Raw genomic sequence first — 20360 nt, 5'->3', positions numbered from 1 at the left:
AAAAGCAGAACCTGACAATTAAAATAGTATGAATGTTCCTGTGGTTCAGAATGGAAAAATATTGCCAGTAATATCATGCTGTTGGCAATGTGTGCTCACACACAGTTGAGGACAAATGAATCTGCATGGAATCTCATGTGCACTCTCCCTTCCACTGCACATTACCTGAAGAAAACAATTCAAGAGCAGAAAGCGGAGCAAATGAGGACATTGCATACTTCCCCCAAGAAAAAAATCCAGATCAAGTGTCATGGATGCTTGAGCATAATTGATGGTAACTCCTAGGAATTTGTGTGCAACAAATGTGTTGCAATTCAGCCTTAACTGCTCACCCTGCTATGGTCTGTTTTCCATCCCTTTTGAATTAGAGGGTCACCACTATGTGCATTTTTTAATCTCTACAGAAATGCTTGTATTCCTATGGAGGGGTTGTGTGCATGCAATTGTAATGCCAGTCACCCATGTGGACTTTTTCAGAAGACTTCATTAATATGACACCAGATTCCTGTCAGTCTGAGGCATAGGCTCATCCCAAAAAACCCTAGGTGGATAGAATAACCCATTTGAACATGTATTGGCTTCCAGCTATTAAGCAACAAGACATCCTGTAGAAGTGCTTAGATAAAAAAAGACCACATATGGAAATGTTACTTTCTGTCTGCCCTGCTGGGAGAATTTCCTAAGAACAGCAGTGTACCAGGGATGAAAACCTAATGGGTTTATTTTTACAATGGATCTTCATGCCATGTAACAAGGCGGCTTGAGCTTGCAAGAAAGGAAGCAAACTTAAGGAGGACAAAACGGGGGATTTGGTCCAATGCAAACAAGCCCAAAGTCATTTCCACAGGAACATCTGCCTAACCTGCTTTAACTTTATTTTCAAAACCCTAATGTTTTGATGACATTTTGAAAATGTTTACTGTTACTACTTTCTCCAAAGAAACCTTCCCCTTTTCTCAAACCTTTAGCAAAAGACAGTGTTCCATCTGCTTTCTGGATAACACAAGCTTGCAAAACATAAATAATTCACCAACAATTCTAAGTCAAGCATGGTATGTTTGTTACAGACTAAAGGACAGAGAATAATATGTTGAGGAGAGTGTGTCATATTTCTCGCCATTATATATAAGACAAAATTTTAAAAGCTAAACAATCGTCAGAAGGGGAATAAGAATAAGATTAGAAAAGTTGTACACAGGGCCATGGGGGTCCTGGAGATCTCCCAGCATTACAACTGATCTCCAGACTACAGAGATCAGTTCCTAGGGGAAAAAATGGCTGCTTTAGCGTGTGGAGTCAATGGCATTAGACCCCGATGAAGTCCCTCCCCTCCCTAAACTTGCCTTCCCCAGGCTCCACACCCAAATTTCAAGGGATTTCCTAACCTGGAACTGGCTATCCCAGCTACAAGCATACTTGCTCAAAGGGATTACAAAGAGTATGTACCTCCTAGAAACTTCACAGATCTACAGATAATAAAAAGATGAATGCGACACTTTCTTTGGTCTCTGAATTCAGCAAAACATTCAGTTTAATAAGGCCGTGTTATATAATAGTTGCTTTTATTACTAAATTGTTTATTAATGGCCCATTCCTAAAGGGGGGGTATGACGGTACTGAAATGCCTGAAATCATTATATGTTATTGAAAATATATTCTTTCACTGAAGAAATGTATTCATTCACTAAAAATGTATTGGAAACATATTCTCTGATTTGAAATATATTCTTTGTACTCAATAAAGTATAGCTGCACTCATGAACATGCCACACGCATATTAGAGGTGGCTTGTATAGTTACACCAAGCACTTGCATATGTTACAGGCCTCAAGTATAAGAGGCCCACTATTGCTCCTTAGTTAGAAGCTAATTAAAGAATCCATAGATGGCCTTAGTATGCTTGCATAAGCTGGTTTTCCAGAGATAAGAACCAGCTAGAAACCCTCTTAGTTAGCCTTGGCAGCTGCCAGGGTCCAAGATAAGAAGAACTGCAGTAATTTAGGATCAAATAGAGAAGCACCTGGGAATGTGGGTCTTCACTGCTCATTAGTGAGAATGAGATCACCATTTCTATGTAACGCCTCTGAATCTCTAATAGGGTATTCAAATCCTTAAATATCTATTATTGGTTCTATGTATTGATGCCATGTATTTCATCTTTTGTACCTCCCATTACCAAAGACTATATCCGTGCTTGCACTCCTTTGATGTTTGTGTGAATTGTCCTGCGCATTTTGGGCAATTTTCACCCGGTGTGTATACTGGGCCTAATAAACAAACTGATTTGAACTATCAACCTCCTACTGTGTTACTGTCATTGGGAATTGATACAATAATACAGGCATATCAGTACCTCCTCCAGAGTGGCTGGCTGCCAGCGCAGCAAGCTGATTTTAGCAGGCATATCTCGACACCTGCAAAATTGTGCTTTTTGGAGCTGAGAGAGGTTAGGAAGCTGCCTAAAGGCAGCTCCACCCCCAAGAACACCCTGGGAATGCCTCGCAGGTTGCTGGCCTGGGGACTTACACTGGGAGAATGCTGGTAGGAAGGCTGCACGTCACTCTACAGGGCCAGTGTAAGTCACCCTAAGCTGGTGTCCATGCCAGTTTGCACAGTGCAAGTGGCACGGGTGCTGGTATAGGGGTCATACTGGCTCCTGTGCAGTTTCACACACACATCCCGCTTGTGGATTGCACAGTTAGTCTATTTTGTATTCTACTTAAATTTATTTATTGTTTTAATGTGCAAACTACCTTGAAGGCTCAACAGTAAAGCAAGATTAATATCTGAAAAATATAAATAAATATAGAAACATTGAAACATAGAGATGGAAGGGACCTCAACGCAGGAAATTCACAGCTATCTCCCACTCCCCCAGAGACCCCTGCTCTATGCCCAGAGGAAGGGAAAAAGGATCCCTGGCCAATCTGGCCTGGAGGAAAATTCCCTCCTGACCCCAAAGTAGCAATCGGCATTACCCTGGGTGGTTAAGAAAGGGCCACAAGAGCCGAGATCTGGCTCATCTTTTCCTACCCTCCCTCTCACGATCTGCCTAAATTCATAGTAGGTCATAGAATCAGCATTGCTTAAAAACCTCCAAAGAAGGAGAGCCTATCACCTTCCAAGGAAACCTGTTCCACTGAAGAGTTGCTCTGTCAGAAAGGTCTTCCTAATGTTTAGCCGAAAACATTTTTGATTGAATTTCAACCTGTTGGTTCTAGTCTGCCTTCTGGGGCAACAGAAAACCACTCTGCTCCATCCTCTATATGACAGCCCTTCAAATATTTGAAGATGGCTATCATATCACATCTCAGTCTTCTCATCTCCAGGCTAAACATACACAGCTCCTTCAACCTTTCCTCCTAGGACTTGGTCTCCAGATCCCTATCCATCTTTGTTGCCCAATGTCCTCCTCTGGATTCATTCCATCTTGTCAACATTCTTCTTAAACTGTGGTGCTTAAAACTGAACACAGTACTCCAAGTGAGGTCTAACCAAAGCAAAGGGATAACATTTCATTGGTTCTTGTAGGTTATCCGGGCTGTGTAACCGTGGTCTTGGAATTTTCTTTCCTGACGTTTCGCCAGCAACTGTGGCAGGCATCTTCAGAGTAGTAACACTGAAGGACAGTGTCTCTCCTGAGTAGTAACACTGTCCTTCAGTGTTACTACTCTGAAGATGCCTGCCACAGTTGCTGGCGAAACGTCAGGAAAGAAAATTCCAAGACCACGGTTACACAGCCCGGATAACCTACAAGAACCAATGAACTCTGACCGTGAAAGCCTTCGACAGGATAACATTTCATTTGCCTTTTTTGCATCACACTGCTGACTCATGTTCAGTGTATGGTCTACGAAGACCCCTAGATTCACATGCACTACTGCCAAGACAAGTCTTCCTATCCTATAATTATTCAGTTTATTTTTCCTACCTAAATGCAGATCTTTACATTTATCTCTGTTGAAATTCATTTTGTTAGTTTTAGTCCAATTTTCCAGTCTGTCAAGATCACCCTGAATCTTGATTCTGTCTTCTACTGGATTTGCTACCCCTCCCATTTTAGTATCATCTGAAAATGTAATGAGCATCTCCTCTATTTCTTCATCCAAGTCACTTCTTCATCCGAGGCCCTCCACTTGTCACTTCTTTCCAAGAGGATGAGGAACCATTAACAAACACTCTTTGGGTATGATCTCTCAACCTATTACAAATCCACCTAGCAGTAGAAGGATACAAACTTCATTTTACCAACTTGTCCACAAGAATATCATGTGGAACTTTATCAAAAGCCTTACAGAAATCAAGATAAACTATGTCCACAGCATTCTCCTGATCAACAAATAAGGTTAGTCTGACATGACTTTTTCTTGAGGAACCTGTGCTAACCCTTAGCAATCACAGCCGTCTTTTCTAAATGCTCAAGGACTGACTGTTTGATGATTTATTATAAAACCTTTCCAGGTATGGACGCCAAGCTGACAGATTGGTAATTAACGGGATCCCTCTTTTTCACCTTCTTGAAGATGAGGACAAAATTTGCCCGCTTCCAATCTTCTGGTGCCTCACCTGTTCTCTAAGAATTCTCAAAAATCATGCACAGAGACTCCGAAATTACATCAGAAAGTTCCTTTTATACCCTCAGATGCAATAGATCTGGTCCTGAGGACTTGATTTCATTTAAAGAAAGTAGGTGTTTATGTACCACCCCTATGCTTATCCTATGCTGCAACTTTATCCTATGCTGCAACTCCCTTCATTGTGTGTTCTCTTTTTGCCAGGTTGACCACTATTTCCCTTGCAAGAGAAGACTGAGGCAAAGTAGGAATTGAGCAGTTCTGCCCTCTCTTCATTACCTGTTAAAATTCCACTTTCCTCTCCCCATAGTGGGCCTTCCACTTCCTTGTTCTTTTTCTTGTTCCCAACTTATCTAAAGAACCATTTTGTGTATGTTTAGTATTACAATATTTGCCAACAGAATTGCCAACAAAGGTCCCAAGCATTGTCTGGAAGTGTCCTGTATTGATTTTATTGTTGAAGTTAAAAAGATCTGATCTGGCCTAGTTCTTGATTTGAAAGATTGCCAGGATCCTACTTCCACTGTATGCTTATGTTGTACAAAAAGCCACATACAAAAAGATAAGTTATTTTAACAAGGATGGAGAAAGCTTCATCCAGTTATGATACATGAAGATAAACCACAGACAATGACGTAACAATGTAATACTGGATCCCAATCTAGAGTACAAAACAGACTGTGGAGGAACTATACTGTAGGGAATTTCCAAGAAAAAAGCTAGACGAGGCATCCCCATTCTGCTCTTACCACATACACATGCATGCTTACTACCATTGTATGCAGGCCTTTATAGGTCACCCACATACACATCTTAGTGCCCATGTAAACCTGATCTTTTATCATTTATAACAAGACTCAGAGTCACCCTGGCTTTTATTGGGAACCTTTAACTTGGTGCATTGCCACAAAAGAAAACTGAAAATTACACAATGTAATAGCATATTCGTCCTGTGTTAGAATAATTAGGTCTATTATAATCTTGTAATGAATGATAATTCTTGAAGCCTTGCATAATGATTTCTTAAGTACTCTGTGGACACTTCATTGTAGGATTTGTACATACTATTCAGTTCAAGCAATATGTTGTCTGGAAAAAGTTTTTTTTTACCCCAGTAAACTATTTTATTTTATTTTATTTTACATTTCAATTTCAGTCCAATTCTTCACCTGAACATCTAAGAGATGTGGTGAAAGGGAATGTTGGGAAATAAAGTAGATGAAAGTGGCTCTGGGTACTATAACAGTGGATCCCAGTCAATAATAACAAATGAATTCTTCCAGCTGTACTTTATATATTATCTAGTTTACACAGAGACCTCCCCACCCTTCCCTCAACACACTTCAGTGCATTATCACTCTCTTTTATTGGCATATTATCAATCATTGTATTGTGCAGTGTGCATTAAGTTCATTCTCATGATACATTCATCATTATTTCTATCTGTTAGCACTATCAAATTATAACATGAGGATATGTCCATCTTCTAGCATTGTCTCATGCATCATGAGCTCTGTTGGTCAGGTTGCCAGATTCATTACTGATGAGGTGAATCAAGCTGATGTTGGCTGCTTGATACAAACAGAACTTCCTTAAACAGAAATAGCTTCTATGATGGAAATGGTATGAATTCTATATGAAGTCCATCATGTGCGAGAAAAGCATATGCCCATGTAATCATATCCAAAGATGACAAAATATATAATTCATCATATGAAAAGTATGAGATTCATGCTATTCCATATTTCCTGATTAGCAAAGAAAGCATTTATAGCCAATTTGAAATTTACAGACATTTAAAATTTAGAAAGAACTTCAATATAAAAACAATAAGAAATACATGCAATGTCACCACTTAAGGGTAATTTACATGATCACAGTCAATTAGCACTGGTATTTGAGATTCCTCTTAGCATTTCTTCCAGTTTTATGAGGAAACAAAGAAAAATAGTGAGTTGTGGTTCCTCTTTGTTATACAGGCAACATCACATGAACAAATTACATCAATGTGTACTGCCTGTTAGCACTATCAAATTATAACATGAGGACATGTAAGGGTAAATGATCCATTTCAAGTGGAGCTACAACTTATAAGTTACTTCTGTCTTTAAGCAACTCTAGTTAGCATCCTGTTCTTGAAACAAACCTTCATTGCAGTTTCCTTTTTGCGTTGTCGGGCTTTTGTTGAAATGCAACTCTGTCTTTGTGGGGTTTTCTAACTTTATCTTGAGCACTGCTCTCTGACTCCTCTATTGTAATGTGAGAACATAGACTGAAGGATCTTCCTCACAGAGACATTCATGAGCCCCAGATAGCTGCTAGAATTCACATATCTCACTTTAAGAGCGATCTAAAAGTTTTCCATGTTACAATAGAAGTAGGATTTATTTATACTTGCTCTGTTGTTGCTGTTTATAGCATGATGAACATTTTTTAAAATAACCCAAAAACACTTATTTCTCACTGTATGTCAGGGCCCTCAGTTTATGCTCTTTCACTAGAGAAAAACCAGTCAAAAATATCTCCAAGAGGTATAGAAGGCATGATTGATATGGAACTAGGAAATGAGTAATGCTTCAATTCCAAGTTCTGAGTGTTTCTACCTACAATAAATACATATTGAACAAGCAGGGTCACTAGGTCTTCCATATACAAATGTGGAAGACAAATTCTGTACACATCACAACAATTTCTGTTTATCAGTTAGCTTGATTTCGCAGATCCTTTGTACAACCATATACCCATGGTAACAATTCTGTGATAACTGTTTCATGTAATCAAACTTTTATAAAATGAGAAATGTTACCCATCATATCACAAAACCTTTTATATTAACCAGTGGAAATTAAAAATTTCCCCACCCAACACACAGAAGTGTCTTACTGATATTAGGGACCATTAAAAGAAATACAACTCTTCTAGAACTGTACATTAAAAGATATCAAATTACCTTAATACTTCAGGAAAATCAAATCTATTTCCAGTCATGAAGACTACGCCCACTTTGACATCACCATGTCTTGGTCACTATTTAAAAGAAATAAATACCAATTAGCAATCTGTCTTTTAAATGGTACTTTAGTTTGGTTAGATTGGCTGTATTAAGCATCAAGTACTGCATGGAGGTTTATGGCATAAAGATGTTAATAAACCATGTTAAGAACAACCTACCTGACCATTTGGAACTCTAGTTACCAACTGATAAGGAAACATAGTAATTTATTACTTTGAAATTAATTTTAAAATGCCGAGATAATCTTTCGTTGTACTGTGTGGGGAGGTAGATCATGCAGTGATGTAGCCAGCATCCCCCTCTATAGATGGATGCTTTGGACTCCTCAACATTTACAGATGCATGTATTGAGGCACACAAGGAATTCTCTTGTGGCACATGAGTGTGTCTCAGTTTACAGTCTGAGAAATACTGATCTAACAAGGGATGAGCTGGGGGGTAATTTTTGCAAATAATATCAGCATTTTAAAAATGCCTGATTTGCCCCTTTGTAATTTTTCAGAGATTGTGGCAAAATGGAATGAAAATGTTCACTATTCAGGACATGTTGCCCTAAATAGACTTTGTTCAGCCTTAGTGATATAATCACTTCCTCTATGAAATGTGGCAGGAGACTCCGCTTAGGGAGTCCCTCTCCAGCAATGTCGTGATGTCACTTCTGGAGAGACCTGGAAGTGGTGCCATCACATGGGGTGACATTTTAGCATTCTCGCAAAATTCTATGATTTAACCATAAAGTTTTTGGAGAATGCTAGAGTGTTGCCTGTCACAATTATGTCATTTCAGAATTATATCATGGCATGGATGTGACACTGATCCCCACCCTCATGTCCCCCAGCAGTTTCCCCCCACCGCCCAGCTGAAATGTGGTGGGCAGAGCCAGAGGGGGGCAAGAGGTCTTCTGGCAAAGTGGGAGACTAGGGCCTCCCTAATGGGATCTCTGATGGGCTAGAATAGCCCATGTGACTAATGCAGGAAGCATCACTTTCAGCAATAACACAAAGCCAGCTCTGATTGGCTACACACCATGACATCATCATATTCATTACACAATGACTCTAGGATCTGAGATCACTCAGATACAAACTTTTTCACAGGTGAATACTTAGTAGACTGAGCCCTAAATTTTAGCTTTTTTAAAAAAACCTCCTGCATACATACAGACATGTAGCTCTTTAGGATCAAAATGCACCCCAATATGTTGTACTAGGCAGCGTGGTATAGTGGTTAAGTGTAGCAGACTCTAATCTGGGTTTGAACCAGGCTTGATTCTTCACTTCTCCACATGAGCAGCAGACTCTAATCTAGTGAACCAGGTTTGTTTTCCCACTCCTACACGTGAAGCCTGCTGGGTGACCTTGGGCTAGTCATAGTTCTCTCAGAACTCTCTCAGCCCCCCTACCTCACAAGGTGTCTGTTGTAGGGGGAGGAAGGGAAGGCGATTGTAAGCTGCTTTGAGCCTCCTTAGAGGTAGAGAAAAAGGGGGTATAAAAACAAACTCTTCTTCTTCTTCAAGGAGAAAAAAGAGCAGATATAATTTCCGCTATTTTATTTGCTATTCAAAGTCATGTCCCTTGAATAGCAGGCACACTACATTTTTATTTAATGACACAGGTCTACATATAAAGCCCTAAGGGATTGGAATGCAGGCATCTCATATATTCACTTTATGGAGAATAACATTAATGCAGGACTGCTTTTATTAATCATGAGTTGTGTTGTATGATTAAAAAGAAGTCTGCATTTCCTCAATGAGAATATAATGCTATCGATGCTGTTTGTAAACTTGACTGCAATTAACTTGGTGCTAAAATTATTTTCCCCACTCACCATCTTTCTATTGAACTTGATGCATTGCCTATGATAGTAATCCCCCAATTATTTAAGAGCTTAAGAAAAGCACTTCTGGTTCAGACCAGCAGCCCATTTAGTCCAGCATACTGTCTCACACAGTGGCCAACCAGTTGATGTTTACAGCAAGTACAGAATAATGGTCACTGACAAATAGTGGGTTTGGAGATACTAGAGTTATGCACCAGTTCATATCTGCCGTGATCACCAGAAAGAAAGTTTGGACTGGGGCCTTCATGGGCTTGCTTAACTCTCCCCACCTTTTGGCTAAGCAGGCAACCAATGGCAGCTTGGACAGCTGGGCTCAGATTTGGCCAGCTCTAGCAGCTGCTGACGTCTTGGAACTGAGCTCCATGAAGCACAGGTTGGGGAGACTTGAGCTGATGGGTCTGCTTTTGGCTAGCTTGAATCCTTTCTGACCTGGGGGCAACAGCTGAAAATGACCCCATGGAAGCCAGCCACTGTTGTTGCATGGGTAGGGTTGCCAGCAGTTGGCTGTGCTTGCGCAGTCAGCTGCCACAGAACCCACATGGTGAGTGGCCAGGGGAGAAGGAATACACATGAACACAAGAAGAACACATGAAGCTGCCTTTTACGGCATCAGACCCATGGTTCATCAAAGTCAGTATTGTCTACTCAGGCTGACTGCAGCTCTCCAGAGTCTCAGGCTGAGGTCTTTCCCATCACCTCCTGCCAGGACATTTTAACTGGAGATGCCGGGGATTGAACCTGGGATCTTCTGCATGCCAGGCAGATGCTCTACCTCTGAGCCAAGACCCCTTCCACATCAGACACTGCGGTCACTGTGTTTAAAGAGGATGAGTGCACAGAAGGAAATGTCCACTGCTGACCCCTGCCTCCCTCTACCATGGAAGCAAAGCCACTGGAGGGGGACAGGTGGGTGAAGAGTGAGAGAGACATACTGACAGATAAAAGAGGAGAAGAGTGAGAGAGACATACTGACAGATAAAAGGGGTGGTGAAGGGAAAAACAGAGAGCAAGTATGTGATAAAGAATGGGGATGGGAGGGAGAAAGACAGAATTGCTTCCTGGGAGAGAAGGGGTGGGAAGGAGAAGCAAGGAAACAAAAGTGGTGGGAGGGAATGGGATGTCTTCTCCCTGCAAGTTATATGTGGGTCCCTCTTGTCGATCTAATTCTCAACATGGTCAAAACCCTGGATACTTCCAGAACTCTTTTGGCCTTTGAGGGAGGGCTCAATGGGGCCAGGCCCACCAGCAACCACCAGGTGACTTGTTACCAAATGACTTGTATGACTCACCCAGGACTGGTTGCTTGCTACTGTTCAACAGCAGCCACCCCATGAAAGCCAGTGTGGTGTAGTATTAGAGTTTCAGACAAGGATCTGGAAAACCCAGGTTCAAATCTCCATTCTTCTGTGGAAGCTCACTCGGTAACCTTGGGCCAGTTGCACATTCTCAGGCAAATTTACCTCACAGGGTTGATGTAAGGATAAAATGGAGGATAGGAGAATGATGTAAGCTACTTTGGGTACCCATTATGGAAAAAGACAGAGTATAATTGATGGAAATACGTAATAAATGTAGCTGAAGATGGGGGGCAGATAAAAGGTAGGTCGGTGGGTGGGTGAGGAGAAGGAAGCAAGGAAGGAAGCAGGAAAAGGTGAGGTTTTTGGGTTGGCCAGGAGGAGGGAAAGAGAAATTATTGTGGGGAGGTGGATCCAGGGGAAAGTGAGGTGTCCCCCCACCACAAGTCCTCACAAGTTTTGCACTGGGCAACTTGGCCTGGCAACACAGAGCTGGTCCTGGTCCTGCAGTGGTGGCCAGTGTGGAACTTGGCCATAGTTTTCTTGGGTAGAGGCTGCCAGGGGAGGGAAGGAGGGAAAGCTGAAGACAGGGGGCAGGTTAAGGTACACTGGATGGTTGGTGGGAAGGAGAGAAGGGAGCAGGGAAAGGAGCAAAGGAAGCTGGAAAAGCCTATGGGGGCTTTTAGGGAAGGGAAAGGGGAAATCGTGGGGGAGGATTATATGAGATGCCACCCCAAAAGTCCTTGTCCTTCCTGTTTGGCACATCTCTAGCCTAAAAAAGTCCCTTCCCCTCCCAGATTTCTGGAAAATATTATTTTGTTGTTGCGGCTGTATTTAATTTTCATGTAGCACATGGTACACAATGTTTGCTCAAACCATCTGTGCTTGAAATATATTTCTTTCTTGCTCCTTCTGGCACATTTCAGCATGGTGAAGGTGTGCTAATATGTTAGTTGTGGCACATCCTGCAAAAGCACAGAATAGAACTTTAACTCCCCTCCCCCCAGCACAGTGCACACACACATTATGATTTATGGTCTTACGACTCCATGCAGCAGCCATAACACACTCCAGACAACCTATTTCAAGGGGATTATACTGCTCTCCTCAGGTAGTTAAAGTCACTGAGCCTTTTGACCTTGTGTCCCCTAAGACTCCTGGAGACATAATCGCCCAGGAATGCACCGCTTCTCATGCATGTCTTATTGCTGAAATAAAAAGGTCAGCCACCCAGCAACCTGATCGGTAGCATCAGGTTCATTTGGCGCATATTAAGATGAGAAAATAACATAAACATAATAAGCTACACTGTTAATTAGTGTATTGTCTCACTGGGGAAATGAGGTACATAAATAAAATTAAGAGTGATTAAAGTGGGGCAGAGAAAGGAGGAGGAGATGCTAAACTGGGATAAAAGGCATTTTTCAGGTCATTGGTTTAAATAGTTACTTCATGCTAAGAAAATGCTTACATAAGAAAAGTAAATCTAAGAGTACTAGACATCCAGAGGCACTCAACCTGGTCATCACAGCCAATGGGCTACTGTTTTGTTTTCAATGAATGAGGCTATGAGAACCAGCTGACTGCCTTAGGTCAATGGCCCATCTCCTGCCTATGTCTTTTTGCTTACTCTAGTTGTATGGTGATAATCGAAGTTATGATTGATGCTAGATTATCACTGTGAACAACCTGTATCTTATCAAATAAATCTAGGAAGCTGGATGTTTTACATTAGATTTTGCTGGGTTTCTGTGCTGCTCATTCATGAAACGTAAATCTCAAAGCAAAACTGAAATTTCATGCCAGTTCCTGGGGAGAATGCAGAGCCTTTGCATGTACCCATAAAGAAAGGCTGCTGCAAAACTCTGCACAATCTTATTTTGGAGTACTCTCCCTTAATTTAGCATTCATATACCAAATTGGCAAAGTGTTGAAATCACTTGGAGCTATGCCCGACCCCCACCCCCCAAACCATAATGGAATGCCCAATTATTGAGAATTACTGAGAAATGTGAGCGTGTGTGTGTGTGTGGGGGGGAATTGCAGACCACTTATTTCTTTTGATGTTATGCAGACATGTGGGCTTCATGGCTACCTCTTTCTAGAATGATAGCGGCGTCATAGACCATGTTCAGGCCCTTCTTAAACCTGCTTATCCCTTGGCACCTTGTCCCCAGGACCTCAGATGAAGAGGGGAGGGGGTTCTGGATGATCCACATCTTCCTCCTTCTACCCGACTCTACAGTTGCCAGCTAGCCTGGAGAAAATTTCCCTGTCCCTTTAATAGAGTATTAATCTGTGGAAATGGGCAGTTGAAGCTTTTCAGTACATGCAGGTAAATAACATCACCTGATAAATAACATCCCATTAATCATCTGCTAAAAAGACAGGACAGTTTTCTCCAGGCCCTCTGGCAATCCTGCCTGACTCTGCTTCTCCTCAACCCAGCTCCTCTCCCTCTGTTCCCAATAGGCCAATGCCAAACAGCAGATCAGACAAGGACTCAAAAACACCTACCAGCAATGAGTCAGATGCTGTCAGATGTTCAACTAAACTGTTCAACTTGACTGTGAATAAGACGGCCTGCTCCCCATGGCAGCCACCCATCATCATTTCCCTGACCCTGGGGACTGCACCTGGAGTTGGGGCCCCTCCCACTTGGGCCTACCCCACCCCCAAAAAGGAGGGAGAAACTTTTCTAAATCTTATTTTTACAAATCCAGATTTTCTCAGGATTCTAAAAGGATGTCCCAATTCAAGGCCATTTAGAACATCTCAGGATGTCACATGTGGCCTTCTACATAGTTTTGTTCCTAATGCAGTGGAAGCAAACAAAAGCACAGTAAAAGAATATAACGTTCCCAGTTTCTGACATTGTCTAAAAACATTTTAAAATATTGAGTTATATGTTAACATACCACACCCTCATTAGCACATTATCTTATACTTATCTTATACTTACAGGACAATGGTTAGCACATTACCTTTGTTACTTTTTGCAGGACAATGATTCAGCTCAAACCCAACCCCTTTCTGACTATATATTACTCTTCCTACACACTTGACACTGAGAGACACTGTCCTTCAGTGTTACTCCTCTGAAGATGCCGGCCACAGCTGCTGGCGAAACGTCAGGAAAGAAAATACCAAGACCACGGTTACACAGCCCGGATAACCTACGAGAACCAATATATGTTCATTGTTCATCACCTCATTCCCTCATATCTCTTCCATTAGACAATTAAGAGCTCTCAGTAAATATAATTTCCTTTTTGCCATTTTTAAACCCACTCATAGCACACATCTCATTAGCTGTCTTGTGCTGTATTATCACATGAAACAGAAATAGTGTTCCCAGAATGATGTTTCCCGTTTAATGAAAATTAGGAAAAGTAAAATAAAATAAGACAATAAAGAAGTTTTTAAACAGTTCTCTAAATTTTACACTTGTGTATTGGAAATCCATATATGTCTCCAGGATCAATCAAGAAAGAAAAAGGCTCAGATCCCTTAGCTAGCTTGTGGTGGTAGTGTGGAGATGAAGCGAGTACAAATATTTATTAAGCTGTTCTTCAGTTGTTATGGTTGAACAGAGTTCCCTGCTGTTCTTCTTTATTACCAGAAAAAAGTCATCATCTGAATTGTTGTACCAATTCATTACTCCAACTTCATTTAAAACCCTGTCCTACACTAATAGTTAGTCTATAACTCTGAAATTTTTGGTGTTACTGTGCAATCCTGAAGGGGGGATGGAGCTGCACAGGAGCCGGCATGACCCCTCCTGTGCTGGTGTCTGTTCCACTTGCTGGTGCAGGGCTGTTTACACCAGCTCCGGGGGCAGACGCGGCAGTGCAAGGCTTGGGCGCCAACGCTACCTCCCTGGCAGCATTTTTTTTTGGCGTCCAGGGGTGTCCGGGGGCATTCTTGGACCATTCCCAGAAGCATAGCTGACATATGCTCCCAAACCCTTTCCGCCTTGGGAACGCGCCAATTTGCAGACAGCAAGTTACACCTGCAAAATAGCTGGCATAGCCCCATGAAACTCAATGGGAGAGTTTCACTGTTTTTTTTTTTTTAAGTACAATTTTTACTTTTATTGTTGGCCCAGGAAGCCTCTCAGGAGGCTGCGCAACTTTGCTGTCCCTGGCCATCAACTAACTACCCCCCTTAGGATTGGGCTGTCTGACTATTAAATCATTCTCTAGTTCCTCCATCTTCTGTTCTTGGCCAGTTTGCTCTACTGCAGACACCATTGCACCTGGCTAGAGATTCCTTTGCCATTTTACCTAGAATTCCTTCCCCATTTATTTCACCTTCTGGTCCTATTTTGGGCAACCCCTTATCTGTCTCTTCAAGTTAGTTTGCTCTGGTCTAGCCACATGACAGAAACACAAATTTGGAAAGAAAATAACATTGGGCATTTAGTTTAAATTAACACAGCTGAGTACCAGGAATGTATAAACATAATGGTTTTATTGGATTGCCAGATTAAGTTTTATGATTTTATTGCAATGCATGCATCCGTTACTGTATCTTGGATAGGGTAACAAAGTTACTTGCTGGTTCAGTGCTCCCCTTCCACCTTTTTATCTTCTCAAGAATTTATAATGCCCAGCTTGGGCCAGTGTATACAACAGACTCTGGTGTTCCCTTTTTATCCTGGGACTCATGTTTTGGGGATTTTCAAGTGTAGGGTATGCTCTCCACATGACAGGCCTGACACAGGGGCTAGGGTTGCCAGCTTCATGCTGGGAAATACTTGGAGATTTTGGGGGTGGAGCCTGAAGAGGGCAGAGTTTGGGGAAGGAGGGGTCTTCAATGGAGTATAATGCCATAGAGTCTGCCTTACAAAGTAGCCATTTTCTCCAGGTGAACTCATCTCTGTTGCTTGGAGATCACTTGTAATCCCAGGAGATTTCCATCCACCACCTGGAGGTTGGCAACCCTAACAGGGGTGGATTTGGGTAACAAAACAGATAAATTGGGGGACCAAAGGCTAAACAGGACTTTCTTATTTGGCCTCACATTTTCTTTTATCACTGCAAAATAATATGAAAGAGAAAGACACAAGCACTGAAATGTATTGGTTAAATCATTCTCTCTCTCCCTGCTCCAGAATTATCTAAAGGTCCAAGGACCAATTCTACCGCAGAACCCTGGAAAATGCCCAGAAGGGAGAGAGCCTCAAAACCTTAGGGTGAAACAAGACAAGATGGAGATGGCTCTCCCGCTATCTTTTGAAAGAGTATGGCTTGTAATTTGTCAAGGAAAATCCTTTTCATGGGTGTTGGGAAACAGTTACACCCAGAAGTATGTTTCATACTGAAACCAATGCAATAGTAGATATAACAACAACACTGAATAGGCTTCATATTGATAATATATTAAATGAACAGGGGCAACAGCAAAGAAAATGATCTGAACCCAAAAACATATATTTTGCAAACTCCAAATAACCACTACCTAAAAAACAAACAATGCTTTTAAAATAAAAATTAACATGAAAAAGCTTGTCTCTAATAATTCATCACAACTTGCATTTATTGAGTAGTGTGTGTTGCATATAAATGTTATATTTGTTACTTTTCTGAAAAAATGATCTTGAATCTTTAGCAAGTTGTAGGAATAGACATACTGGTAACATGCGACCCTAACAGGAGTTCCAGTAGGAAGTCCTGAAGAGCACATATATTGTGATTGATTAATATACCCAACAGTACGGACCACTAGAGATGCTCTATGCACTAATTTTGCAGTGATCTCCTTGGTAAATAAAGGCCACATGAATTAACCCTTAGGATCACAAGAAAGTAGAATGTACAACTTTCATTAACTAGCTAATGGCTCTTATTTTCTACTATCAGCGGTTTCAAAAGAGCAATGACTGTGGGTAATGTTAACACTTAGAAAATTACCTTTCCCACTGTCTTTAAATGTGCTGGCAATTCTAATTGTAAGCAGTCTGGCTTCTGAACGTACAACTGAGAAAATAATGAGCAACTAAATCAAACCCAATGATCTTATGGTAGGAAGACGGTGACAGTGGTCCTGTTTTCATGTATTTCTATACACAGCTGAACTGATGTATGTTCTCCCATGAAATATACCAGAAAGCTTAAAGGGAACTCAAGCCTGGAAATGAATAAAATAGAACAGCACAAATAGAACTATCCAATTTCAGGAAATGAATGACTAACTAAGCTAGAGCTGTTTGAAAGGAGCGGTGGCACATAATTATGAATGCATTTCCTCTAGAAAAATGGTTAGGGAATCAAAATGGGCATGTATTAGCCAAAGTTAAGCATTTTCAAGTTTCAGTTATTTAAATGGGACTGATTTCAGCATGTGTTTAATTTTACCATTAAAATCAAAAGGGCTGCAAAGTGCAGAGTTTAGACTGGATCACAATCAATATTTCTGTAATTAATTTTTTAAGACAGGATATTTCATAATTTAATTTACATTTGAAAGAACTGAATTCCTGTATTTTGTCCATACAGCCAATCTGTGTAATGGTTAGAGTATCAGATTAAAATTGGGGAAACCCGGAATTAAATCCCCATTCTCCCTTGAAACTCTTTGGGTAACCTTGGACCAGTCATTTTCAGTTAGCTTACCTACTTCACAGGGTTGTTTGTGAGGATAAAATACTGGAAGGGAGAACCTTGTATTGAAGGGCAAGATAAAAATATATTGATAGCCTATTAATGTGGGCTGAGATTCTTTCAGGTAAAAAGATTAGCTGCTCCAGTATTTTTGTTTTTAAAAAGTTTTCTAGTCCTCTCCAGTGTGAAAAACATTCTAATCACTTGATTTACCCAAGCCTATGACCCAAGGATATTTTAGAATGATTTGTACATTTTCCTTTTAAACCTTATACTGAATGTAACGTTAAAATTACCTACTTTATCAACACTTTAAAAATTAAAATTAGCTATTTTTGTTGACAGTGAAATTAAGGCAAAAAAACAAGGTGACCTTTTACAGGCAGGAGAGCTAAATAAATATTGTAAAACACTTTACGCATTAGAAGTGCTATATAAATGATTGATTAAAATATAATAAAATATCTTATTTGCTATTCATGGCCTAGTTTGACATCTAAAGCAAAGATAACTGACCTGAACTAACAAGGACAGATTTGCAGAGAAAGGACTATAAAGATCTTCCCTTCCTCAGTGGAGTACTAATATCTTTTCAAATAATTGAGTCTTGTTTTTCAACTATAGGCACTCTTAGAACCATATTACAAAGTGGACACTTATCAGGGAATTTAGCAAATTGTATGAAAAGCAGGATGGGAAGATAACAAATCAGCCAAAAGGACCAAAAGAGGCTACATTTTAATGCATAGATTTTTCTCCATTTGAGACAAAAAGGTTCACTTTGTAAAAAATTTTTTTAATGAATAATCTCCATGTTAGAAAAAGTAACATATAAAAAGGGGGTTTACTTGCTTCAGAAAGATACAGGGAAAGGATCTCATAGTTCTCTCGCCATCATCATGCTACAGAAAGCTTCTAGAATCACTGAAGTATATAGCTGGAGATAGGGTTGCCAGCTCCAGGTTGGGAAATACCTGGAGATTTTGGGGGTGGAGCCTGAAAAGGGCAGGGTTTGGGGAGGGGAGGGAGTTCAATGCCAAAGTGGCCATTTTCTCCAGGTAAACTGATCTCTATCAGCTGGAGATCAGTTGTAATAGCAGGAGATCTCCAGCTACCACCTGGAGGTTGGGAACCCTAGCTGGAGAACCCCTCGCTTCCATTACCTCTATTACTCACAGAAATTTCTTTTATAAAGTATATATGCCAGGATTTAAAGAGTATATAAGGTATATATATTAAGGCTGAAAAAGACCAACCAAAGAACCAATATTCTCAAACATACCCAACATCCTTTCCCCTTCTACAGGTTTCTCCATGACCCTAAGGAAGGATTTTGAAGTTTCATACTTGTTAAGTGCTCATAAATGATCCTAGATGTTACAAAGAGGATGCTACAGAAGTGCAAAGTATCCTTTCTAGTATCATTCACTGAACTGCATTTGCACTCTTTCCAGCAGCAGAATGGCATGCACCTTCATTTCTTAGGAAGAGCGATGGCATGTATTGAGCTTCAAGGGTGACAAGCATTAATGGTGCCATTATTAGAAGATAACGTGCTTCCATTAGCACATGGAGTCCTGGAAAGGGCACACGTGGTGTTTCCTTAAAAAACAACTGCCAAGCAACATCCCCCTTTCATTTCAATTGTGACGTTCCAGCAAAAAATTCTTGTGATATGAAATTGAAAAAGATTTCAAGCTTGGGTGAAATACTATTAAAGCATTATGAACACATTACCACTTTCAGGTGATTGAAATCATTAATTACATGCAGTTTAGCTTAATATACTTTTTATTTAAATACAGGCAATATCTGATTTCTTTCACATTAGTGTAAATCAAGAAGATCTCACTGGGGTCACGAGTAGGGTTGCTAGGTCCCTCTTTGCCACCGGCGGGAGATTTTTGGGGCAGAGCCTGAAGAGGGCGGGGTTTGGGGAGGGGAGGGACTTCAATGCCATAGAGTTCAATTGCCAAAGTGGCCATTTTTCTCCAGGTGATCTGATCTCTATCTGCTGGAGATCAGTTGTAACAGCAGGAGATCTCCAGCTACTACCTGGCAATTGGCAACCCTAGTCACGAGGGATGTGGCATATAATCATGGAAAATTCTAAACCAAACGTTTATTGCGTTCTGAAGACTTAGGGTGGCATATAACAGTACTGTTATTAAAAGGCAAGGTTCCCTCTCCTAAAATAGTTCACAGTCTAAAGTAGACACTAGCTAGTCAGAGGGATTGTGATGTGCAATGTTGCAAAGCCACATGTTTGGGGAGTGGGCAAGGCCAGCTTTTATTCTGTATAGTCGGACCTGAGTGGAAGCACCCAGGTCTGAGCCAACAGGAAGGCCCACCCCCTGAAGCCCCAGGCCTGATTGGCCCATTTGAATTGGGGAGGGGGCAGGGCAGCAGGCGGCCATGCGGGAAGCCTCCTGCTGCTGCGAAAACGCCTGGCTTCACCTCTTGCTTACTGAAGAACGGGCTCCCTGCTTGAGATTAGGGTTGCCATTTACCAGTCAGAAGCAGGCATTCTCCTGCTTTTGGCTGCAGCACCCCCTACTTTCATCTGGACAGCAGGAGGAAAATGGGGAGAACAGAATCCCATGTGTTGTGATGTCACTTCTGGTGAAAACCTGGAATTGGCATCACAACCTGTAGCAATATGAGATTTATCTTACTATGGAGACCTCCATATTTAGATTTGTGTCTGTTTCCTATTTTGGGCTCCCCTGAGCTTCGTGGTATGACATGCAGGGTTCAGAAGGGGCTTCAGTAAAATTCCATTCAGCCTGAAGGCATTACCAAGCATGCAAAAGTGAAGCAGCCTGAATATTACTGGAAAGTAATAATACCAGAAATATTTCTAATACTGGAAGGTAATCAATTCAGTCCCTTCCCCTCTTAAAAATTCAGGCGATGTCTCAATGATTGACTATGATAACACACCCTGGAAGGATCTGGTCAGCCATCATCCCTATCTTAAGCCTACTTTTCCCCTGGACACAATTATCAGCACGTTCCCATTTCTTTGTCC

General features: G+C 41.1%; 1 protein-coding gene across 6 annotated transcripts in view; it reads right to left on the bottom strand.

Moving 5' to 3' along the window:
- DAB1 (DAB adaptor protein 1) overlaps positions 1-20360 on the bottom strand; it is a 761363-nt gene that overhangs the window by 414113 nt on the left and 326890 nt on the right. For 5 of the 6 annotated variants that reach the window (XM_056844015.1, XM_056844020.1, XM_056844017.1 and 2 more), the window contains exon 3: positions 7525-7601. The gene's annotated coding sequence lies outside the window, so the exon portion shown is untranslated. Of the gene's footprint in view, positions 1-7524; positions 7610-20360 lie in introns of those variants that run through there. The other variant, XM_056844016.1, reaches the window with a different exon arrangement.

Source organism: Euleptes europaea, chromosome 2, assembly GCF_029931775.1.
Source record: "Euleptes europaea isolate rEulEur1 chromosome 2, rEulEur1.hap1, whole genome shotgun sequence".
In the NCBI taxonomy this organism is placed as follows: Eukaryota; Metazoa; Chordata; class Lepidosauria; order Squamata; family Sphaerodactylidae; genus Euleptes; species Euleptes europaea.
The sequence above is the reverse complement of the archived record's forward strand: the minus strand, read 5'-3'. Positions and strand labels throughout refer to the sequence as shown.